Source organism: Xenopus tropicalis, chromosome 4, assembly GCF_000004195.4.
Source record: "Xenopus tropicalis strain Nigerian chromosome 4, UCB_Xtro_10.0, whole genome shotgun sequence".
In the NCBI taxonomy this organism is placed as follows: Eukaryota; Metazoa; Chordata; class Amphibia; order Anura; family Pipidae; genus Xenopus; species Xenopus tropicalis.
Genome location: NC_030680.2, coordinates 87,989,072 through 88,015,549, shown reverse-complemented (window position 1 = coordinate 88,015,549; position 26,478 = coordinate 87,989,072). Strand labels below are relative to the sequence as shown.

The 26,478-nt window shown below is 38.4% G+C and overlaps 1 long non-coding RNA gene across 2 annotated transcripts in view; it reads left to right on the top strand.

Annotated features, from left to right (window-relative positions):
• The first annotated feature begins 23,449 nt into the window (after positions 1-23,449).
• The window catches only part of LOC108647362, a 78,115-nt gene continuing 75,086 nt past the window's right edge, over positions 23,450-26,478 (top strand). For both annotated transcript variants that reach the window (XR_001924358.2, XR_004222178.1), the window contains exons 1-2: positions 23,450-23,527; positions 24,344-24,438. This is a non-coding gene — a long non-coding RNA (uncharacterized LOC108647362). The remainder of the gene's footprint in view (positions 23,528-24,343; positions 24,439-26,478) is intronic.

The following is a 26,478-nucleotide window of genomic DNA, read 5'->3' as shown; positions in this document are numbered from 1 at the left end:
AGAAAAGGCTGTGTCCATTGTATCACAATAGTGCTTTCATGTTTTCGTTTAAGGTATAAACATGATATACACTCAATAACAATCAGTAGCGTTATGAGTTCAACCCAACAGCCCTACCTGTATGACCATTGTGAACACAATAACCTAACAAAGAAAGAAAGATACTGATAAACAGGAAGGAGCAAGGTTATTGCTAAATGGAATTATAATCTAAATCAAGAAGAAAACTTTGAGCAGTGTCAGCAGTTGCTGGTAGTTTTTTCAAGTAATAGTCGCTCTAAGTCAGTGAGAGAAATATTTGATCTGAAGGATGCAGGAATAAAGCATAGTTGGCCACCACTGTAAGTTATTCAGACAGCATAATAAGAAGTATTTTATTATACATGACAACTTAGTATGTGGATTCTAGCTAGAATAACATTTCCTAACAAGAACTCATATAGTGCGCTGTGCAGAGTGGCCTATATAATATAGAAACACTCTGGGTCACAAGTATCACCCATGTTGCCCTGTATATCAAGCTTTTTCAAAGAAATGTATATTAGTATTGCATTTCTTCATATTGTTCTTGCATTTATCTTTACCATTCATACAAGTTCATGAACAGCCTTTAATGTAAATTCTTTGGCATTGGCAAATTGATGATTAATGTATTTCTGGAGGATTAAAAACCTCGGCTGAAAGAAAGATGAACATCATGCTTTGTTTTAATCCCACGTTATGTAAAGAAACAGGTGGAACTCAATGACCATGAAATAAACATGTACGCTATGGCTTAGGTGTACAAGGTACAGACATGAACTTTTCTTCTAGTTAAAAGGAATTCACAAATCTGTACCCATAAAAATACTATATTGAAAGCACCACACTTGAAATACTACTGTAAATACTCGAGTATAAGCCTAGTTTTTCAGCACCCAAAATGTGCTGAAAAAGTCACCCTCGTCTTATACTCGAGTTGGGTGCCATGGGTCCCTCTAGATTAGCACCTCTCTCCTTTGTGTGCAAATTAGGCCACCTGCAACCAGACCCTCCAGTTCCCTGGCCTAGGCTCCCACTAGCAATACTTATTTCCCCTTACATCTCCTCGGGACCGGGTCTGCTGCCAGTTTGCCAATGTGCAATGAGCGTGAGCTAGTTTACTGTTTTTCTTTGAAATAAATATTGAAAAACATATACCCAACTGATCCCTCAATTAATGTAATTTTATTGGTATTTATTTTGATTGTTAAAACTTAGCAGCAGCTGCTGCATTTCCCACCCTAGGCTTATACTCGAGTCAATAAGTTTTTCCAGTTTTCTTAGGTAAAATTAGGTACCTTGGCTTATATTCGGATCGGCTTATACTTGAGTATATACGGTATATTTAAAGCACCATACTTCTAGGAGCACATTTACTAACCCACGAACGGGCCGAATGCGTCCGTGTTTTTTTCGTAATGATCGGTATTTTGCGATTTTTTCGGAAAATTGTAGCGACTTTTTCGTTACTAATACGATTTGTGCGGAAAAACGCGAGTTTTTCGTAGTCATTCCGAAAGTTGCGCAAAATCTGGCGATTTTTAGTAGCGTTAAAACTTGCGCAAAAAGTTGCGATTTTTTCGTAGCGTTAAAACTTGCGCGAAGCGTCGCACCTTTTAAGTTTTAACGCTACAAAAAAGGCGCAACTTTTCGCGCAAGTTTTAACGCTACGAAAAAAATCACCAGATTTTGCGCAACTTTCGGAATGGCTACGAAAAACTCGTGTTTTTTCGCGCAAATCGTATTGGTAACGAAAAAGTCGCGACAATTTCCGAAAAGTCGTAAAGACGCAGAAAAAATCGCAAAAAATACGAAAAAGTCGCAAAATGTTCGTTTTCAAATCGGAATTTTTCCAATTCGGTTCAGATTCGTGTCTTAGTAAATGTGCCCCCTAGAGTCAATATTGTACTTGTATCTATGAACAGTGACTCAGAAATAAGGTATAATGTGCAGCTCCCACAACAGGGAACCCTCTAGTTTATAATTGCTATTAAGCAGCCCATGGTTTCCTTTGCATGCTAGGTTGTGCCCTTTTTATTAAAGTGCCAACAAAAAGCATGCAAATGGAGCACATGTATGTGGATTCTCTTGCTTTACCTGCTGCCATTAGTACATTCACATAAATTTCTGGTTTTTAAACATGGCACTACTAAGGGAACCAAACAAATACAGAACAAAAGTAATTTAAGGATATTATCCTTTTGATTTCAGCTTGCTGTAAGGATTTCTTATTCAGGGAACCATGTTCTAACTAAAAGAAAGGGTGCCAGAGTGCCTAGCAGGCAACTAGCCCTAGATGCTCCTCAAAGTCCACCAGTATCACTTGGGCTCACAGATGTATCTTAGATTCTTTCCTTGCATCAGAGGAATATAGTGTATCCATCCTGGGAAGCATGCATTAGAAACAGCCTCATCTGGTAACACATAACTGCTAGCGATTAAAGTGATGTCTTGAACTATTGGCATATGCACACTGTATTCCTTTATGCCACCAATAAACCTTTGTACATCTGCAGTATATATAGTTTTAGTGATAATTAATACCATTTGTGTAAAGCAACACTTACAATCTGTATATTATCAAATCCCCAGCTTATGCATTTTCTAAATTATGATAAAATGTAAAGTCATTTATCATAAAGAAAAAATGACTTTCCTTCTAAATTGTGTATATTACCGTTAAAAGCACTGTCACTGCTAATAAACATATACCTAACAAAGATTCTCAGAAAAAAAGGGTCTGCCTTTGGCAAAATAATCCTGTCAAGATTCAATCTTTGATAAACATTCAGCCAAACAAGATCACCATCATTTTATCTTTTCATTATAAACATGCATGAAACCATATGGAATAAAAGGTAAAATCATTGCTTAAAAGAGCTTCAATCCATGCTCCACAAATGGTTTTAGTTAGGAGACTACCTCATATCCTGAGCCAAGAGCTTGCGCCCATCATAACTGCATATGCTTTATGTGGCATTGTCCATTTTAAAATCTTCAGCGAATCAGAGAATGGAAGTGACAGTTTAGCCCATTTACAAGCTTGAAATATAGCTCAGTTAAAACCACTATTGAACTGTGAAGAAGAAGCATAATATAATCCAGGGCCAGCAGGCTTTTCTGTACATGCCTGTCTCCTTGCTAGTTTGAAGATCACTCTGTTACTGCTGCTGCCACCAGGAGTAGATGCACAAGATTATCTGCATTTCCACAATGGATCATCAGTGATATCTTACTAAGACTTAGTTTGCTCAGTGTTTCTGTCCTTTATTGGGAATCAAACTGTACACTGTGGGGGGCCAAAACACTGAGCAAAAGAAATCCTTAAGGGCTCTGGCACACGGGGAGATTAGTCGCACAAATCTCCCTGTTCGCGGGCGACTAATCTCCCCGAGTTGCCATCAGACGGTGGGATGGCACACGTGGCGGCGCGATTTAGGCAAATTGACGAAATCGCCTGCGCAGCGTGTGCCATCCCACCGGCGACTTACATTTACATTTTCACCGGTGGGATGGCAATCCGGGGAGATTAGTCGCCCGCGAACAGGGAGTTTTGTCGCGGGCGACTAATCTCCCCGTGTGCCCGAGCCCTTATTCAGCAAATCCTGTGAGTACCGGTCTTCTGCATTGTTTATGTTGGTTCTCAACTCGGGCACCCAAATAGAGGAAATGTTTATGGTTTACACCCTATATATTTTTTCTTTCTAGACATTTGTGGATTCAGTGTCAGTTGCTGTCTTTATTATGCCATTCATCATGAGTGGTTCACCTTTAAGGAACTGAACATGACACTGCATAATATAAAAAGCCTCCAGCTCTTGAGATATGCTGGTTCTGAAACCAGTTAAGATGCGTTCTTGTAAAGATAGGTCAACATTTATCACAGTTATCGCTGTCTGCTACCTTTTAGACTAAAATTTAAACTTATGACCCTCACATTGAAAGCAGTTCATAACTCTGCCCCATTCTACATCTCTGAACTCATCTCCAGATACTCACCTAACCAATTGTTACACTCCTTTTATGACCTGTTCCTCAATACCTCTCTTATTACCATTTCACTCACTAGCATTTAAGACTTTGCAAGAGCTGCGCCCCCTCTCTAAAATTCTCTCCTGCCTTTTGTTTGACTGTCTCCCAATCTCACCTGCCATCAAAACATCTCTTAAAAAAAACACTTCTTTAGAGAAGCTTACCCTCAAATAGCTTAGCATAGTCTTAGGGGCCGATTCATTAAAACACGAGTTTGAATCCCGAATGGGAAAAATTCGGATTGGATACGATAATTTCTGAAGATCGCAAATATCACGAAAATGCTTAAGAAAAAAATCGTATTAGTCACGATAATATCGTATTGGCGATCCGAAAGTCACTAAATTTTCGTACCGAACAATTGTAAACAGCAGCAGAACGTTTCCGATTTTTGAGTCATGCAAGTGTACGAAAAAATCAGCGGAAATACGCTTGGAGCATTCGTGTCTTAATAAATCTCCCCCTTAGTGGGCACTATATGCTACTAAATGCAGTGCTCAGTGCCATGTATATTGGCCATTGATTGTGTCTTAATCCCTTCTCGATTTACATTGGAAGCACTTTTTGGCAGGGCCCTCTTTACCTCTTTTATTAGCCATTGGTTGTTTTGTATGTTTTCTTGTATGTTTAATGTACACACCCATTATTGCACAATGCAGTGGAATATGTTGGTGTTTTATAATTAACTAATAATATAAGTACTACAGCTGCATTTGAGAAGGGTAAATAAATACACTATATGCATTATATCTTACTAAATCTGAGATAGCTTATAGCCCTGTTTTTAGAAAAACACCTGTACAAGCTTCACAATGGATCAAATCAATCTGGTGGTGAGTTTATCTAAAACTGACACTTGGGGGCAGATTTATGATTACTCAAGCTGCCAAACTTTTCCCTGTTTAAGAAGGCCTATTAGGGGAAAAATACCTCAACTAACAAGGTTTCCCCCCCCCCGAAACCCTGTGTTTCTCATGCGGGGTATCCATAAATCTGCCCCTAAATGATGGCACCATTGTTCATATAGAATCTTGACAAGTCCAATAATTGCACAATTACATTCCATTTCTCTAAAAAGAAATAACAATAGAAAAGCCCATGTGTAAGCATTTCACTCCATGCTATTGTTTTCAATTATTACTTAAAAAACAAGTGCAATGACAGTCTTTCATAAGGGGATAATTAATACTGTCCTCATAAGACCCCACTGCAGGATGCTTTTACATGAATAAAGTAAGCTTTATCCAACTGCTCATTCAAAAAATGTCCAGACTTTTGTTGGAAATTGTCTTAAATTGAATACAGACACAGAGGACAGACATCTTAAGCTCAATACTGATCATGGCGATGGAAAGCAGTTCTATACAGAGAATGCTGGTGATCCTTGTTGTATTTCCATGCTCCTGACCCTTTTGTCCTGTGATTGCATGTCTGTCAGTACACTTTAGGGCTCAGTTACATCTGCAAGTGCAGTGACCAAAGTGCAGTTGTGAGTGCAATTGCCATGTTTTTTTCCATAATAAAGCATTTTTCATACAAATTTGGGCTTGTGAAGAGGCCATGATTACTCTTTACAAGTAAATTAGAGAGAATTATAGACAGATAGTAGGGGATCTTTTTCCCCATAAAAATGATTAATGCACTAAAGGCCACCCCTTTAAACTAGAGGAGAGGAACTTTCATTTGAAGCAGCGTAGGTGGTTTTTACAGTGAGGGCAGTGAGGTTGTGAAATGCCCTTATGAGTGATGTTGTGATGGCAGATTCTGTTAATGCCTTTTAGAGTGAATTAAATGATTTCTTGAACAAATATCACATAAAAAACTATTGTGATAATAAAATCTACAATTAGTATTGGTATATATAGTTTATTTTTGCGAATATATATACAGTATACTGTAGGTTGGTAAGACTGTGTGTATACATACGCACAGAGTGCATTCAATTGTAATGAAGGAGTGCATGTAATTTCAAAAGTGGTTTTATGCACAACTAGAGATGTAGCGAACTGTTCGCCGGCGAACTAATTCGCGCGAACATCGGGTGTTCGCGAACGCGCAAGTTCGCGAACTTTCCGCGTATGTTCTCAATTTGGGTTCGCGTGGCGTTTTTCCGCTGCGTTTTTTCTCGGTCTAAAAACGCTGCGCAAGCCACACATGGCGTTTTTCAGCAAATCCAGTTTCCATGGTGGCAATAGCGTGAAATAGCAAAAAACACTGCGTATTTCCGCTAGGTCTGCCAGCTGCCTTTGCAATTTTATGCAACGCTGTCAACGTTGTCAACAAAGTATTTTTCAGAGAAATTTTTGCCCTTGATCCCCCTCCTGCATGCCACTGTCCAGGTTGTGGCACCCTTTAAACAACTTTAAAATTAGTTTTCTGTCCAGAAATGACTTTTCTAGGTTTTAAAGTTTGCCTTCCCATTGAAGTCTATGGGGTTCGCAAAGTTCGAAAATATTCGCGCTTTTCGGTGTAAGTTCGCGAACGCGTCCGCAAACTTTTTTTTTGAGGTTCGCTACATCCCTATGCACAACTGACTGCAGGGAAAAGTGCTCACTGTGCTTACAGATGTAAATGAACACTTATTTCTATCTGCTGTTTTTTTTGCTTTTGTCTCTCATGCTGGGCATAGTCTAGTTTAGACTTCTGTCACTCTTTGCTTGCCCTTTGTACAGTACACAGACTTCCTTAGCAGCCAAGTCACATAAATTCTGGAAACCCTTGAACTTACACTAGTCTAAGACTAATCCTTCTTTTCTGTTAATGGCATGCCTTTTAACCTTAGATCAACTTGTGGTTTTGGCATACTGCTGCTTTTTTTTTTTCTTTTTTTTTTTTTTTTTACTGCAAACCTTTTAATACAGGAGCTTAGGGAAATATAGCTAATGAGCAATAAACAGCCTGAGAATATAATCTCTCACCATTTCTTTCAGTAAATATTGCCATTGTCACAGCAAATCACTCTATGTTATACATTTTGGTGCATGTCAAATCCTGCATGAATAAAGCTTTCATAAAGAGAGACCAACTTCTAACCTTTTGCCTGCGTGCAGGACACATATAATAAAAGTTGATATTGCAATTTATCATTATCACAGTTTCTGTGGGCTTCCTGTCTTGTGGGTTTATACCCTTCTTATGCTTCTGCAGTTTTCCTATGAAAATGGAAAATGTATTAACAAGAATGTTTCAACAGATTTAGATGAAAAGATAGAGGTATGTGGTAAAATCATATATATATATATATATCTTTGATGCATAGTGCCTATGTAACAATCTTTTTTTCAGTCGATTTTCTCACCTTTCTCAAATGTTCTTTGTAAAAGCTCTAAAATTAGCAATGTGCTGAAGTACTGTAGGCTTTTGATTAAATGGGGGAGCAAGCTGCTGAGTATAGGGTTCCACAATAATAAGCAACTAGAGAGAGAGAGAGAGAGAGACAACATAAAAAATAAAAACCTAAAAAATGAGAATTGACACATTAAACTTTAATCAGGCTATTTCTTACATAAAGATTTTTTATAGTACTTATTAGTTTTAATGCCTTACTAATTCAAATTCAGGAAGACTGAATTTTTTGACCACAACTATGTTAGAATAATAAACAATGCAGACTTCAAAAGGTCTAAGTATCCGGCATTAAGAAAAAGCTGAAAGCTTAGCTTTGTAAGAGGGACCAGATATAATTTAGAATTATCTCTGCTGCAGCCTTCCTTTTTTCATTCCTATTTTCACTCTCAGTTTGTTGATTAACCCACCTCCTTTCCATTACACAAATGTCTCCCTTACTCTAGTCTTGCATTTTCTTTCAGTGCATTGGCTGCTTTGTGGGCATCCTTTAGACAATCTAGAGCAGTGCTGTCCAACTTCTGTTGTACCGAGGGCCGGAATTTTTCCGACCTACGTGGTGGAGGGCCGATAATGGAAGCCAGTTTTGACCACTCCCCTTTTTGAAACTGCACCCACTTGAAACCACACCCATGTTATCAGATGACCATACCCATATTAATGGTTGTAGTACAGCAAAAACCTGCCATACTCTGCCTGCCCTACCCTGCCTGTGTGCCATACTCTGCCTGCCCTACCCTGCCTTTGTGTGTGCCATACTCTGCCTTCCCTACCCTGCCTGTGTGTGCCATACTCTGCCTGCCCTACCCTGCCTGCGTGCCATACTTTCACTGTGTGTGCCATTCTTGGCTGGTTTGTGCCATACTTGGCCTGTGTGTGCCATACTCTGCCTGCCCTACTCTGCCTGTGTGTGCCATACTCTGCCTTCCCTACCCTGCCTGTGTGTGTCATACTCTGCCTACCCTGCCTGCGTGTGCCATACTTTCACTGTGTGTGCCATTCTTGGCTGGTTTGTGCCAAACTTGGCCTGTGTGTGCCATACTCTGCCTGCCCTACTCTGCCTGTGTGTGCCATACTCTGCCTTCCCTACCCTGCCTGTATGTGCCATACTCTGCTTGCCCTATGCTGCCTGTGTGTATGGCACACACAGACAGCCTACAGTGACACAATGCTGGCACTGCTCCTACAGTCTGTACAATAACTTTTTAATTGCAGTACCACCTCAGTATATGTTCTTTTTGTAGTATGCAGGGATTATTTGTGGGTTTCTACTGCTCCTGAGGTGTGAACAGGGGAACAATGGGGGTGATTACAGCCTGAGCCTGAGGTGTGAACACTGCAGGGGGTGAACAATGCAGAGATTAAAAGGTGTGAACAACACAGGGGATTACATATTTAAACAATACAGCCTGATTACAGCCTGAATCTGAGGTGAGAACCATGCAGGGGGGCAGTAATCACAGTACTGATACCATTTAAAGCTTACACAAGAGTAAGCCATCAAAGCAGCCAGACAGGTGGGGGGCCACACAGAGGGGGGTCGCGGGCCGCATGCGGCCCGCGGGCCGCCAGTTGGACAGCACTGATCTAGAGGTAGGTGAAATACACTTAAGCGGTCTTCAATTTGCCCCCAAAGGGATTTATACTTATATGCACAACATACAGAAGTGGCAGGAGGTTGGGAGCAAATATGTGTCCCCTGGCATGCCCATAGCTTGTGTGTAATTCTGAATTCCCTAAGCCAAGAGTGCTGGATGATGCAAAGCATTTGCCCTGTACTTATAACCTACTTATTTTCAATCTTGAGCAAGGCACAAAGCACAGGATGAAGACTGAGCAGGGGCACAAGTGAAAATGTAGGCTTAAGGGGTGCAACTTTTTGCCCCATAGTTATCCAGCACTGGCACCCCATAGTACTTGAGCCTTTTTTATGTACTGTATGGTATAAGTGCAACAATAAGCTGTAAGATGAATATTAAGGAATACTTGGTACATTAGTGTCTTTATGGTTTTGCTGAGTCAGTTGTTGCAAAATATACAAGCCCTGAAGTACATTTACAAACATAGAGCCAAAAAATATGAACAAGTTATTGGATGTACGCTAAACATCAACCAAATGCAGCAGCTGTTAATTGTTGTAATTTTTTTTTGGACAGAGGGTCACCACGTCTTTAAAAAAATTAAAATGCCTTTACTAGTACATCTTACCACAGACCACACATCACAGTGTTTCAGGCCTACTTTGGCATTTTATCAAGAAATACAAAAAGAATTGCCATTTTTTGTGTCATTTTAAACAAATGTTTCTGGAGACCCTCACCCCCTTCGTCTAGGTGAATGCCTCTTTCTCTGATTAAAGAAATGTCTTTGCAACAGCTGCTGCATTTGGCTATTGTTTAGTGTACTCTCATCCTGGTAACCTTGTTGGTATTGTTTTAATTAGTTATACAGGTATATGCTGCTTAGATTAATTTGATATGTATTTGAGACACTTTGTGGCCTGTTTTTAAGCGAATGTTTTAAATATGCTGCTATGCATTAATATACACTTTTCAGAAGCGGTATTGGCAGTACAAAAACATACATTTATATAAAAAACATACTACAATGACGACATGACACGTTATATTAATTTAATAATTATATTTTATGCCATATCCTTAGAGAAAAACAGCTGCCAATCTGAATGCAGGCTATTGCAGTCTCCCGTAGTAGACTAGAAACAGGTTAAATGAATACTGTATGTACATATCATAAATCATTGGGTAGAAGTGTGTCCTTACTAAGTTGAATTGAACATCTGCCAAAATTTACTTTATACTCTTGACTGAGACGTGTGAGGACAGACAAGGATCCCAGTTCCAGAGGACTCTCTGATTAACTTTATGGAACATTTTGATCTTGTGACCCCCCGGCATATGGATTGTGTTGTTATTTTCTCTACTTGCATTCTGGTTAGGGAGCAGCGTATTCTATGGTGGAATGGATAGACTCTGTGGGATATAAAATAACAACTCGTTAGGACACACATTCTTGAACAAAAAATAAAATGTTCAGTGCACACATTGTTTTCAAGGTTCTGTACTGAGTATTGTTTGTTTCACCTCTTACCACATCAATAGTTAGCTGTCAAAATATAAGTATATATACATGTATTTCATGGGGAAATATAATTACATTTTATTTGAGATATTTAAAAGCTCTATTTAAAAGAATTCTACATTTCATCTGCTTTTTATTAAGTATCTTTTTATTTGAATTTCATATCCCCCTCTGTGCCAATGAGTATTGCCAAGACTTTTAACTTTGTGTATGAGGGGGAAAAAAACGTGATGTATGAGAAAATTCACTGCAATTCTTTTTTCTGGAGAACTTTCTTGGAGAACGTTAATCTCCTAATTAAGGAACTGATCAGGTCACATTCTAATCATTCCTCTTCTTTAGATCATTGTCACTCCCATTCTTGCAGAGTACTTTAAAACTCTCTTCTTTATAAGTGATAAGACAAAACAGAGGCGCCAAAAGGATAAAATTAGCTAAAAACACTTAAAAACCCAATGGGTAATTCAGAGGAGGTAGTAGTAAGCTTACCTCCTCCAGGCAGACACCAACAAAAGTGGTAATTTTCAGTAATAGTTTATTCACAACAATATTGCAACGCGTTTCGCAGGCATTTCCTGCTTCATCAGGCAATGTAGAATAAGCACAAAAAAAACAGTGTCTTTGTATATACACACCAGGAGCCTCTCACACACCAGAGAGGCTCCTGGTGTGTATATACAAAGACACTGTTTTTTTTGTGCTTATTCTACATTGCCTGATGAAGCAGGAAATGCCTGCGAAACGCGTTGCAATATTGTTGGGAATAAACTATTACTGAAAATTACCACTTTTGTTGGTGTCTGCCTGGAGGAGGTAAGCTTACTACTACCTCCTCTGAATTACCCATTGGGTTTTTAAGTGTTTTTAGCTAATTTTATCCTTTTGGCGCCTCTGTTTTGTCTTATCACTATACCGAGTCCACCCCGAGTGGAGGGGTGTCATCCCCATTTTTCTTCCTTCTACAGAGAGCGACTTCTTATTCCTGAGTGGGGTCAGGACAATCTCCCCACCTGCCTATACAGTGGTTGCCTATTGGTAACCCTGGCTTGTGAGTATTTATTTGTTTATTCTACCATTACTCCTTGTAAAAACATATTACACTATTGGGGCTCTTGGTGTTCCTTTTTGTCTTCTCTTCTTTATAAGGGTAGTCTTAAGAAGAAAATGTCAGTGACCAGCAAAGGGTAACTGAAGGCCAGATTTATCAAAATATGAGCTTACCCCAGGAAAATCCACTTTCTATTCATTCATATGGGATTTTTATAAGCATATTTATAAAATGGTAAACTCTAACTTTCACCCACTGATAAATATTCTTCTAAAAATCCCATAAGAATTAATAGAAAGTGGGTGAGTTTTTCTGTGACAATCTCTAATTTCACACTTTGAATCTACCCCTAAGAGTTCTATTTTGCTGTTAAATGATGGGAATGGTAAATGAATTCTGTATCCAGACTAGGTGTGTCGTAAACAGGGGTTGGTGTAGATCTCTCTCAGACAGCCATCCTTACTTCCGTGTATTGTCTGCTGAGTATGTTGCTTATTTCCCTGCTAAAAATGGCTTAGCTCATGCACATTGCAGCCCAGTTTCCTTTTGTGTTCTCTCTGGAGGTCCAGAGCTTTTATTAAAGTTAGTTCAGCAACTAGAGTAGGAACAAATGCTCTTCTTATATTTGCCTGCCAAATGTGACAAAGGCCACATGTTTTTTTAGTTAGTTTACATATAGTAAACAAATTGACAAAATGCTTAATATTACTATGCCTGAATGTGTTACACAAGCAGGCAGTTAGTGTAAATATAAGTATAAGGACCTATACATGTTTATAAGTGTGAGAGAGTTAAAGAGAGAAGCAGAAGATTCATATAAGAGTATGTGTGTTAATAATTGTGGGTAAATGTGCATGTATGTTTTCTATACCATGGTTTTCTTTAAAAGACAAGTTTAAAATCAATACCAGATGTTCTGGAATGGCAGTGAAGATGTAATTCAATAAGCATAGTCATATTGCAATAACAGTTGTTTAGTTTATTTTTTAGTCATGTTTTTCAACAGCAACTTCAAGCAGGATTGTACCATGTATCTAGATTTTACCACAACTTTTAATAAAACAGTCACTCTTCGATTTCTTATATATAACTTGACATAAACCGAGAATTTATATTTAAAAGGTCATAAACAAGTGAAAGTATATGATTTTGCACCGAACACCCTGCAGTAAAACCAAACTCTCTGCATGTGGTTATGAAGTGAAAGCAGGGAATACAACAAATCTATAACAGAGAGAGGGCTGGTAAGAAGAGCAATTTTGTTTGCTGTTAAAACTTGCATACGTTATTGTGTTCCTAGGTATGTCTACTGTAAACTTCACCATTTTGCATACATTATTTGCCTCACTTAGTATGACTGGAGGATTAGTCCAATTCAGATTTCTGCATTTCATTAGCAATTCTGAAATGCAAAAGTTTTAAAGCTTTGTTAAAGGAACAGTAACACCAAAAAATGAAAGAGCTTTAAAGTAATAAATATATAATGCACTGTTGCCCTGCCCTGGTAAAACTGGTGTGTTTGCTACAGTAAAACTACTATAATTTATATAATAAGCTGCTGTGTAGCCATGGGGGCAGCCATTCAAGCTGGAAAAAGGAGAAAAGGCACAGGTTATATAGCAGATAACAGATAAGCTCTGTAGAATACAATAGTTTTTTTATCTGTTATCTGCTATGTGCCTGTGCCTTTTCTCCTTTGAATGGCTGCCTCCATGGCTACACAGCAGCTTATTTATATAAATTATAGTAGACTTTCTGAAGTAAACACACAACTTTTACCAGTGCAGGGCAGCAGCACATTATATTTTAGTTACTTTTATACACTTTCATTTTTTGGTGTTACTGTTCCTTTAAAGCAACAATCTTGTGCTCAGATGTGGAAGGCAAAGTGTATTGCCCCAGATGGTGCAGTGCCCCTGGCATTTGGCAGCCAGCAGAGCAATCTGTAGGGGGGAAACAATAAGCAATAACACAAAGTATGTAATAGTATTGTATAAATATATTTCTTAGCACATAAAAAATATGTTTTAAAAAAATATATTCAAAACATATTTTTTAAAAAGCTATGTTTAAGTGCACAACTCAACTGGCACTGATTAGTGCTCTTTGTAAAGTTGGAAAATAGACAATGACAGCAATTAAAACCTTTTGGTTGGTCGCTAGTTACAGACCAAATGTTTGAGTGGTAAGTTTCATATTGGTAAATGTACAAGGTTCTGTTTGTTGTTCACCAAGTTTAGTTAGCATTGTTTTTATAGAATATACCTAAGGGGCTTATTGGTAAAGGTCTCATGTTCATAAAGTGGCAGTTTATACAACATATAGGGGCTGATTTACTTACCCACGAACGGGTCGAATGGAGTCCGATTGCGTTTTTTTCGTAATGATCGGTATTTTGCGATTTTTTCGTATATGTTTTGCGATTTTTTCGGATTCTTTACGAATTTTTCGTTACCAATACGATTTTTGCGTAAAAACGCGAGTTTTCCTATCCATTACGAAAGTTGCGTAAAAAGTTGCGCATTTTTCGTAGTGTTAAAACTTACGCGAAAAGTTGCGCATTTTTCGCGTAAGTTTTAACACTACGAAAAATGCGCAACTTTTTACGCAACTTTCGTAATGGATAGGAAAACTCGCGTTTTTACGCAAAAATCGTATTGGTAACGAAAAATTCGTACAGAATCCGAAAAAATCGCAAAACATACGAAAAAGTCGCAAAATGTTCGTTTTCAAGTCGGAACTTTTCCAATTCGGGTCGGATTCGTGGGTTAGTAAATCAGCCCCATAAAGTCCACAAGATATTCCCTTATTCACAGTGCATACGCCAAAATAATGTGTGTATTAACACCATTTTACACCAGTCCGGACATGGGAAAGTCCTGTTTGACCCATTAACAAATAGTGCATTGAAGCTAGAAAACCTGTATCCATGTGTGCAGTTGCGTGCAATTCAACAGAGCAGACTAGGCAAGTAAAATAGAATTCCTGCAATTAACTACAAGGTGCAAGGAGCATATATATATGCAACATTGCATTCGTTTTTGGCATTAGTGCGCATGTGCTGGGAATCATAACTAAAACATCTATTAGGTATTTGCCCTACCCAAGAAAGATATCCTTCCAGTTTAATAAGGTAAAGACACCTAACTAGTCATTTTGTATATGCACCCTGCAAATGAAAAAATCATATTATTAAAATGTGGAGGTAACCTAACAAGTTAGATGTGTATAACGTGTATAAGTTCATCAGCTTTCCACAACTTGCTGTAAGAAAAGGCAGATTAAACCGGTACTCAGATGATAATGCAACCCCAAGTAGGAATAAAATCCAACTCATTAACAAAGTATTTAGGCCTACAGATGGAGTAACCATATTTGACATCACAGAACTCACATGATGCATTACAACACAGTAAGGTAAGAAATATATCAATTTAAATTACTTACTGGGACATGGAGAGCTTTTTTAAACCAAATCTAGATATTTTGCTATAGATCCTCTTTTAAGTTTTCTTGTGACACTATATATTCCATTCTGCTTTTGACAAATAATGAAACATTACAGCATTCATAAGGGAAACGTAATAAAAGCCATTAATGAAAGAAATATTGTGAAAAATGATTCCATGAATTTTGGATTTATCAATATAAATCCAAAATTCACAGTCTTTGTTGTGCCTCACCCAGTCTTGTCCAAACAACTGTTTTTAATTTCTTTTCTGTGTCCTTTACTGTTTCTAAAATGTTGACAAACTTTGTCTTGCTATATAAAGTACTGTATATGTGGCACCTTCTGCTTTTCTGGTTTTTAATATACATGTAAATGATTTATAAGAACACTTAATGATTCAGGAAACTTGCACATATCATTGTAGGGTTGCCGCACTTTGGAAGCTTTGTGCAACCTTATGGAAAGTCTGCTATATTAAACTGCTGCTGTATTCTTTCATATTGGTGGGCATCATCCAAATGTGTTCTGCAGGTTCAGAAGTGATTGTTATATACACAAATGAATCTTTATGAACACAGAAATGTTGAGAGAGTATAACTTGTCTTAGGTAAATCTGGTGCATTCTTTTGTGCTTAGGTCCAAAGGAATGAGCTCTAATGACTGTCGCAGATGTCTAGTAGATATTCATAATAAACATCATCCATGGTACAGGGATCTGTACTATTTAATCCTTTTTCTCTGAAAAATTAGACACGCATGCCAACATTTTACCTGTAAATGTGGGTGTTCCAATTTCAGAACTATGAAATGTACCGATTTTCCATTTTGCATACCCCTGGAATAAAAGGAACTTATTGTTAGATGTTAAACATTTCAGTCCATTGCGGTGCTATGCTTTAATGAACATAATTGGATTACAACTGGAACCATTCCTTAATAAAACTGCAGGAGTGGCTATAGATGGTTTCCAGAGAAAACAGCGCAAAATAAAAGCATGATGTTTACATTGGTTTGCCAGTTTAATTAGAAAAGCAAACTTAGATACGTGGAAAATGAGAAATACTCTTAAGGGCAGCTGTTTCTTCTAATCACTACAGTCAAATATGAGCACGATATATGGCTCTGTTACAGGTACTGTATGAACTACATAAGCAAAACATCCTAGGAACATAGTAAATGTATATACAATGAACATAATGATTTATTTTAAATTAAAATCAACAGTTTGGCCTAAATCAAGCTTTTAGAATAGTTCAGCCATTAAGCTGAATATATTCTACCATGTTCGTTTAGTTCTGCTGTTTATTGGCTATTGGAAATCAGTCCTCCCATTTGAGCTTTGTTATCGGTTGTTTTTATTGAGGGGTGGAAGGCCAGGTTTAAAAATTACACTAAGCAGCACAAATACAAAGCCTAACAAGGTACCTTAAACTTGAGTACTTAGGGATGTTGGAGAGACTGGTTTAAAAACATACTATAATAAGTTAAAACCCACCCCAGGAAGATTTGTAATATTGCATACTTGCATAAATGTCACTAAGGGGCTGATTTACTTACCCACGAACGGGTCGAATGGAGTCCGATTGCGTTTTTTTCGTAATGATCGGTACTTTGCGATTTTTTCGTATGTTTTGCGATTTTTTCGGATTCTTTACGAATTTTTCGGATCCAATACGATTTTTGCGTAAAAACGCGAGTTTTCCTATCCATTACGAAAGTTGCGTAAAAAGTTGCGCAATTTGCGTAGCGTTAAAACTTACGCGAAAAATGCGCAACTTTTCGCGTAAGTTTTAACGCTACGCAAAATGCGCAACTTTTTACGCAACTTTCGTAATGGATACGAAAAACTCGCGTTTTTACGCAAAAATCGTATTGGATCCGAAAAATTCGTACAGAATCCGAAAAAATCGCAAAACATACGAAAAAGTCGCAAAATATTCGTTTTCAAGTCGGAACTTTTCCAATTCGGGTCGGATTCGTGGGTTAGTAAATCAGCCCCTAAGTTTCAAACCCTTCTTGGTTGCTTCCTAGTCAACCTGCTTTTCAGTTGTTCCTATGCAATCTGAAGAGAAGCATCTGTAGGAGAAATGAAGTTAAAACAAATGTCCTTTCTATTCTGCTATCTTGATTCCTCTTACATCAGATATTGGCCTTAGCTACTCTCTGAGATGCCTCCTATGGCAGTGGTCCATGTCATGGCCTTGGCTTATAAGTCTGAGGTCCCATGTAACTCCTTGTCTCTTGCATTCAAGGTCCCACTCATGGCCTGCATGATTTCCACTTGTACCTTTTATTCCCTTAAAGGGATTCCTTTTTGATATTGCTTTTAGGAATATGACGTGTTTTTCTCCCAGTCAAACCCTGGAGAGGTCAGTGAAAATGTTCAGTTGCCTACCTTCTATTGGTTAATAGGGAAGACACAGTGAGCCTTACTGATAAACACTGGGCAAATTTGCATCTGGGCAGAAACCCAATTAACCAATTAGTCATGATTGAAAGCAATCATCTGATTGGTTGTCACCAGTTACTGCCTAGGTACAAATTACCCCCATTTCCCTTCCATTGAGGAGGGTAGTCTTGTGTAATGTAATAAAAAGTCTTATGTTTGCCAATATCTACTAACCAATAGCAACCAGCAGATGTGTTTTTCCAACAGCTGACCAGTAAATGCTTCCTGCTGATTGGTTGCTATTAGTTACTAGAAAAGTAAAAGGTAAGATGTTTGCTTATGCTACCTGCTGATTGGTTGCTATAGGTTGCTGCATCTGGGCAAACCTAGTGCCTTTTTTTACATCACCCCCTTTATGTTAAATCTGTTGTTCTGCTACTAATTTTACTGTGTTATGGAGTTTCCTTCCTGTTAAGCATTATGGCATTTACTCCAGGCAGATACTTGTGTGAGTGTTTCCCTACATTCCATGGACACAACAGAAAACTGCCTTTTTTTCCTGAGTATATCTCAGAATCCTTGCCATAAGGTGGGACTGATGTTTTGTTGAAAAGAAGCAACATCAGTATTACATTAGTCCATGTCCATACAAACAAGTAACAATATAGTTTTCAAAACGATATTTTTATTGAAATTATATCTAGCACTATGGTATTTTAATAGTACACAGCACAGAAGGACCTATATGACTATATTCCTTGAAGTGCTGCTAGTTATCCACTCCAGATGCCGTAACCGTCTGTGTGTGTGTGTTGTGGAAATAATTTCAAAGCAGTCCGACCAAAAATTTAGGGCAGGGGACCAACCATGAACAAAATTCAGGATACAGTACCAAACAGACTCAGGAACAATCTTGTCACTGTGCAACTGTTACAAGTCTTTTGTATGGCTTTCAGCTACATTTCCTCCTGTCTGTTGCTGTACTATTGTCTGGGACCCAAATTACACTTCTTTCTCACTCTTGTTGTTGTTACTGTAATAAATGGAATTTAGTTTGTCCAGTAGCAGTAACCCATATCAACCAATAAGATGTTTAAACAGGTGACCAGTAAATTCTATCTGCTTATTGAATGCTATGGGTTACTGCTCCTGGGCAAACTTAGCCTTTTATTACATAACCCTCTAATGTGTTTTGGGTAGTAAAGCCTTTTTTAACACTTAGGACTGAAATCACGAGATCGAATCCCGAATGGGAAAAATGCGGATTGGATACAATAATTTCGGAAGATCGCAATTATCACGAAAATGCTTACGAAAAAATTGTATTAGTCACGATAATATTGTATTGGTGATCCTAAATTTTCATACCGAACGATTGTAAAACCTTTCCGACTTTGATCCTTCTGTGCATGATTTTGGAAGCCTCCCATAGGAATCAATGGCACTCTGCAGCTTCAACCTGGCCCAAGGAAAGTCTCCCATAGGGCTCAATGGCACTCTGCAGCTCCAACCTGGCCCAAGGAAAGTCTCCCATAGGGCTCAATGGCACTCTGCAGCTCCAACCCGGCCCAAGGAAAGTCTCCCATAGGGCTCAATGGCACTCTGCAGCTCCAACCCGGCCCAAGGAAAGCCTCCCATAGGAATCAATGGCACTCTGCAGCTCCAACCTGGCCCAAGGAAAGTCTCCCATAGGGCTCAATGGCACTCTGCAGCTCCAACCTGGCCCAAGGAAAGTCTCCCATAGGGCTCAATGGCACTCTGCAGCTCCAACCTGGCCCAAGGAAAGTCTCCCATAGGGCTCAATGGCACTCTGCAGCTCCAACCTGGCCCAAGGAAAGTCACAATAACAAAGCTTGAATGAATCCGAAACTTTTGTACTCAGCGCAACAATACGATTTTGCCGCACACATTTTGTTGCAAGTACGAAAAAGTCACAGAAAATACGCACAGAGCATTCAAACGACTGCTCGGAGCGTTCGTGGATTAGTAAATGTCCTCCTTAGGGGGACATTTATTAATGCACGAACGCTCCAAGCGTATTTTCTGCAACTTTTTCTTACCTTGTGTGACTTTTTCATACTTTGCGACAAAATTTGTGCAACAAAATCGTATTGTCGCGCCGAGTACGAAAGTTTTGTATTCATTCAAGCTTTGTTATTGTGACTTTTCTTGGGCCAGGTTGGAGCTGCAGAGTGCCATTGATTCCTATGGGAGGCTTCGAAAATCGGAAAGGTTTTCCCACTGTTTACAATTGTTTGTTACGAAAATTTTGGATCGCCAATACGATATTATCATGACTAATACGATTTTTTCGTAGGCATTTTCGTGATATTTGCGATCTTCAGAAATTATCGTATCCAATCCGAATTTTTCCCATTCGGGATTCGAACTCGTGATTTTATGAATGTGCCCCTTAGGCTTCCTTGTATGCAACATGGATCTCTTCCTCTGGAAATAAGTCATACCTGAAGTAGGAAGTACTGAAGTAAAAAAAAAAAATCACTTGACTTCAGTCAAACCTAAACCAGTTTTTTAATTAACTATCTAGATCTTCTTACACAATAATGTAAATTATTTAGGAGAAACTGATAGAAAGAATAAAAAGAATATGACAATAAAGTTTTGACCAAGACAGGCCTTCCAAAAACAGGGTTATCTGGGTCAAAAACTGGACAGTTGGCAACCCTAACAGCACTTCACCTGCCCACCCTAAAATGGTTAGGTGAGAGGGAAGGGGCTAGTACCCTCTGGTGTAATGGTGTTTGGTTTAATATCCTTGGGTAATAGTCCCTGGAGGTAGGAGTTCGGAGTGAGGCCTACTTATGCCTTTACTTGCCCACCTTCGCGAAGTGCAGCTGGGTGGCCAGCATGGCAGGTGGGCCCATTAACTCTAGTGAAGTAGGCAAGCATTTCCAGGGAATATTGATCATCATTGGTTATTAAACTGTTTGTAACTTGTTTGTTTGATAACACTGTTAAAAAATCTGTGAAAAATCCTTTCCACATCCATCCTGGACTGTTGTGTGTACTTTCTTGGGGCAAATAGGGAAAATGGTAAGTGGCAAGGGTTCCGGGTGACCACATGCCTTTACGCTGTCCTGGTCAAAACCTTCCTTCTGTTCCTACATGGCCAGACTAAAAATTTTCACTGGTCAAAGTATGTACAAATGAGCATATTTAAGTTTTATCTGTGCTGCAGAGCAAATATTGAGATTAAAGCAATCAAGACTGTGGCTAACACTTGGGTGCAGGCACATGTAGCCGAAATACGGATAAAAATGCAAAACTTTGCATTCGCTTGTGTTTTTATGCGGATATCGGCTACATGTGCCTGCACCCGAGCGTATTCCATTCATTCTGGTGAAAACACAGGTAGGAGGCGTATGGCGGTATTTTCGGCTTGCCGAAAATATACGCCATACGCTGTGTGTGGCATCAGCCTAAGATCACAAATTCTGCCCTGGACACCAGTGTACATTTGAATGTTAGAATCATGATTTAACTTACATCTCATTACATAGTGCAGTATGGTGATTTGGACCTTAAATGTAAACTCCACTGGGGCAGGGACTGCCGTGAATGAAGTACAATCTCTGTTGGCATTATACAAATAGAGGATAATATTTACTTAAACTAGCTTTTGACATTTTCATATGTTAACACAGAAATAACTGACCCAACAATCTTAAAATCCATTAGAGTAACACATTTTTGGACATTAGCATCAAATATATCATTCATATATCATTCTAACAATAAATAGTCAAATAAAAAAAGCATATACATATTAACCATTTAACCTAACACATGTCCACTGCAATACCTGCCAGCAGATGCAATAACCGTGCCAGGCCACCAGCGCCTTTCATCATCCAGCCTGGTGGATACGTAGGAGTCGTGGATACATTGTAGCAAATCTGTCCTGTTTCGCTTTTCCAAAAACAGCGAAAAAAATCACAAAATTGAAGTCAATGGGTGTTTTTTTACATGTGACATTTTTTTCTCACTCCAAAATTTTCCTTACATTTTTTCCGGCAATTTTTTTTGCTGCAGAATTTTGCCGCAGTTTCGCAAAAATTTTTTGCCAATAACGAAATGCACAATTTCACCATGAATAAATTTGTTCATCACTGGAATGTAGGGTTACGCAGTTGTCATCTCCATCCTTACCTCCTCCCAGAGATCCGCTGCTCTTAGGGAGGACATTTATCAATGCATTATTCCAAACGAAAAATAAACTAATTCCAATTCCATTGCCAGGGACCAGCCTCCTGTTGTGACAATTCTACCCCCTTGCATAAAACTGTATTTGAAGCTGTTTACTTACCAGTCCAATAAGCTAACTTGCATCCCCTAGCCCAGACCACATTTATGACAACTAACACAAAGGAGCAAATGTAATAGTCTCAAAGAGGAAACAAATTGCATAAATAACAATAAAAGTTCACATTTTGCAATGTAATATTCTTCATTAGACTGTTTATTCACTGCAAATTTTAATTGCACAGTGCACACTTTTAAAGCATGTTTGAACGTGGCATACTCTTTTGGAGCAAACAAAATCTCTTAGTAAAAGTTTTATTGCATACATTACACACTGGCACAAACTATTACATTTGCAATCTTTCCTCCACAGTCAGAAGTGGTCGCTAAGGCAGTATAGTACCTTGTAAAACCATAAAAAAACCTTCAAATTGTGCATCACATATCTTGGAGTTACTGTAATTTAATAGGACTTGTGTATATTAAGGAACCATGAAAATACAACGTACAGTCATGCAATATGTATATACATCTATTGCTGGTTCATCAAGATTTTAAACATACTGTAGATGTTTCTTGTGTGTAAATTTATAGGGGTGAGGTGGCAACGCTACAAGTCATAATGTCCGAGTCACTGTTCTGCCAGGATTATAAATTCTAATTGCAATATTCTAAATTTAGGGTTGCCATCACCCCTTTAAAAGATGTTATTTATTGAATATACATGCAGCAAGTTGGATGCATGACTACACACAAATTCTTGATCCATGCATCCAACTTGCAGCATGTGTATTCAATAAGTTTCTTTTTAAAGGGGTGAGATGGTAACTATAGCTGAATTTACTATTATGAATCTGTTGTGATTAATGCTCTGTTGGAGGGTGGGTTGCAGACATCTGCCCTATCAGGCATATATCAAATATTGAATTTGCAGAACTACAATCCCCAGAATCCTCTGATAATAACAGCCAACTGCCATAGATTGGTAATAATTAACTTTATGTGTATACACAACTTGAAAAATTAATGTGTGATTAACCAACTTTCTGCATCCCTTCAAAGCACAGAATCATGAGAATGATGTTAATCAATGCTGGAGTCACTTTGCCTGTTGCTGCGCTGAAGAGATAGTGGATACAAGTTGCAGCATTCAGGTCTGCTATTCCTCAAAGTGGTGCTAGGATAACTATGGCATTGAGTCCTGCTAACCATCAAAGATGAGCTTCAATAACATGACTGGCATTAAACATAACATACATTTGCACACCCTAATGCAATTAATTACATTTGCTATATTTAATAAGCAGTAAAGGTTATAAAAACAGTCACGCAGAGCTTTCCATCTTTGATTATTTTACCTTTTAACGTTTGCCTTATAGGTATGAGAAATGTGTTTTGCTAAGCTTTGCAGAAATCTCTGCAGCCCTGGGTAAGATCTAATTCATAATGGCCCACTCTTTTAAGAAGAATGTTGGAAGGAATGCACGTCGTGTCAGACGGCAGAGGTTTCTGCTCCGCCCTGTACAATATATTTATCAGAAGCTTAACTACTTCAAGGGCAGTGTTGGTATTTTTTCTCACTGTTCTGAAGCCAGGCCATTACATACATATCTCAATCAGAAACTGAATAAATATGAAGTCTGTAAGCTACTACCTTGCCATCTTTATAGTATTTTTTTTTCTTTTCATGTGGTTCAGTGTTTCCCCTTAGAAAGGAATTTTAGGCAGTCTCAGGAAGGGCGGTTCAAACCAATCTATATAACATTCCCACCCCAGAGGAAGGAAATTCTTTCTGCCAAAGCTATTTACCTGCTGAACTCCAGAGAGTTAACAGTCATGCTACCAACTCCCTCATACTTTGTGCAAGTTAAGTGAGGTAATTACTTTTGCATATACTTTGCCTCTTAACGAATGTAAGATGAACAAAGTGTTCCCAGCCAAGTCCATTCACCAGCAAAAATTCATTGAGGTTATGAACTTAAAATAGTAAAGTGTGTGAAAATATCATGGCATTTTTAACAACACACCATTGACAACACTATTCTCAGCACAACAGCTCTGGTAGGAAATGAGAATGAAATGAGAGTAGTGGAGATTTCTATTTGGCTGTACTTCTGAGCTGCTTTGAATTAGATTTACTAGTTTTAGATTATTTAAATGTATGTACAGGTATGGGATCCCTTATCCAGAAACCCCTTATACAGAAAGTTCAGAATTACGGAAAGGCCATCTCCCATAGACTCCATTATTAGAAAATAATTCTAACTATTAAAAATAATAATAGAAGAAAAATTTCCTTTCTTGCTGTAATAAAACAGTAGCTTGTATGTGATCCCATATAACTTATTGGAGGTAAAACAATCCTATTGATTTCAAATTATGGAAAGATCCTTTATCAGGAAAACCCCAGGTTCCCAGCATTATGGATAATGGGTCAAAATTAACATTTTGGCACAGGTGCAAAAAGAATCATTGCTAACCCTTTATGTTCCAAGCAGAGCTCTGCATCATAAGAATTACGGTATGTGCTTTTGAGTTCATTGTTGAGCTACCAATGCACTCTGGTCCTATTGGCTGTGTAAACTGAATGTAGTCTTTACCCTGTTCTGAATATAACAAAAAGTATTTCTTTAATGACAGAATTTATATCATTATTATTATATTCATCTATCTAACAATATTCGTACTGCAGGTCAGATTCTGACTGGTAAATAACAAAGTAATGAAGGCTGGGGAAAAGAGGTAACTGACACAGTACTGCAAAGATCTGGAGCTTGTCAGTATCAGGTGTGTTTTTCCTCTTAAGATACAGACTGGATTAAAACGAAGAAAGATAACTCTAAATACAAAAATAATGTCAAAAAATGGAATAATCTATCTACCAAATGTTGCATACATTGAGAAATGTGATGGTCAAATATTCTAAGCCTCCAAGTACCCCCCATACTTCTTTCTGTCCATGTGTTCATAATGATTTAATTTCAGTTCTTAGCACTTTGAGGCCGTACCAAGCAAGTTATTACATTTACAAGAAATATGTCTGTTAGAATTGCCCAATACTTCGGCATTTCTGAGCAGAAAATTCTGGTAATTAACTTACTGTCTACAGAATTGCGTAGTTTTATACAAATACAGTTAAGGGGATCATATATCAAAACTCTCTGAAAGCAGAATTTAAGCACAGACAATTAGAATATGCATTTTTGGTACAGCTGCCTTTAATAAATATTTTTTGTTGGAATAATTATTTTGTTTATAAATAGTTGTATATTTTAATTCTTAAAAATAAATTACTGGCCTTTAAATTTCAAATGAGCTTTTTTCCTTTATGCTCAGAATGCATTTATGATTGTCAATAACATTCCTTGTGATAGCAGCATTACTTGAGTAAACAAGCAGGTTAGCTTTGGGCAAATTTAGGGGAATGGTTCTTTATGGACGTAGCCATTTGCACACTCAGCATATCATGGACTTCTGCTGGTATTTTAATTGCTATATTATAGAATGTAAGTGTGCTTTGTATGACACTGTAACATTGCACATTGACAATTGCAACATTGCGTTACTTATATGCCGGTGCTCAGCATTTGCTTCAGGGCTTGGTTGTTGCCTTGTGCTTCCTAAAGCCAGAAGGGTGTTTCTGTTTGATCTGTCTTGGTGATCTTGGCCTTATATTCAGACATTAATGGCTACTATAATTTGTGAGCTTGGTCAAAGCTTCCTGCCAAAACATGGCCTAAATCTAAACACCCCTAGCACTCCTGCTACACTATTGTAATGCTTCCCATTATTCCTTTGCTATAGGGGAACAATATGGACTACTATCTGCTATTTGAGCTCCTATAATATGTTGCATACAAGTCCTGTGATGCTGAAAATTTGAGGGGGGTGCCCAGGCAGCAGGGGGACCTGGACCACGGGGTCTGCTGTACCTTAGTTTCGTAGTTTCGTAATGGCTACGAAAAACTCACGTTTTTACGCAAAAATCGTAAAGACGCCGAAAAACTCACGTTTTTACGCAAAAAACGTAAAGACGCCGAAAAAAATCGCAAAATTACCGATCATTACGAAAAAAACGCAATCGGACGCATTCGGCCCGTTCGTGGGTTAGTAAATGTGCCCTTAAGTGTATACTGTATATAACACATCAAAAATTATTTGAAATGCTTGTTCAACTGTAAAACCTCCACCCGGATGGTTAAGTAAGTATACGCACTCATCAGACATTCTCATGCAGAAAAGATAACTCAACAGAAGATCCAACTGGAAGGGTGAATATACTGTACTTCTCCTCTCCAACGATACAATAAAGACAATTTATTAAAAAGATAAAAATCCTGTACAATGCAGGCTACTCACAAATATGCATTTGAACCTCTATAAGTTACAGACTGCACAGCGAGTGTGGGATCTGCTAAGCGAGTGTTTATCATCACTGGGGATTCAAGATAACGCTCTATCATGGATCTCCTCCTATCTTTCCAACCGTTCCTTCAGTGTCTCCCATTTGGCCTCCACCTCCACTCCTCAGCCTCTCTCAGTTGGGGTACCTCAAGGCTCTTTTCTTAGATCCCTTCTATTTTCAATCTCCACCACTGGTCTGGGTCAACTAATCAGCTCCTTTGGATTTCACTATCATTTATATGCAGACGATACCCAAAAACACCTCTCCTCACCAGACCTGCCCTCACTCCTACCTCGTGTCTCCAACTGTCTAACTGCAATTTCTGCATTCATGTCCTCTCGCCACCTAAAAATCAACATGGACAAAACTGAGATGGTCATCTTTCCACTCTCCAACTCTGTTTCCCTGCTTGACATCACTGT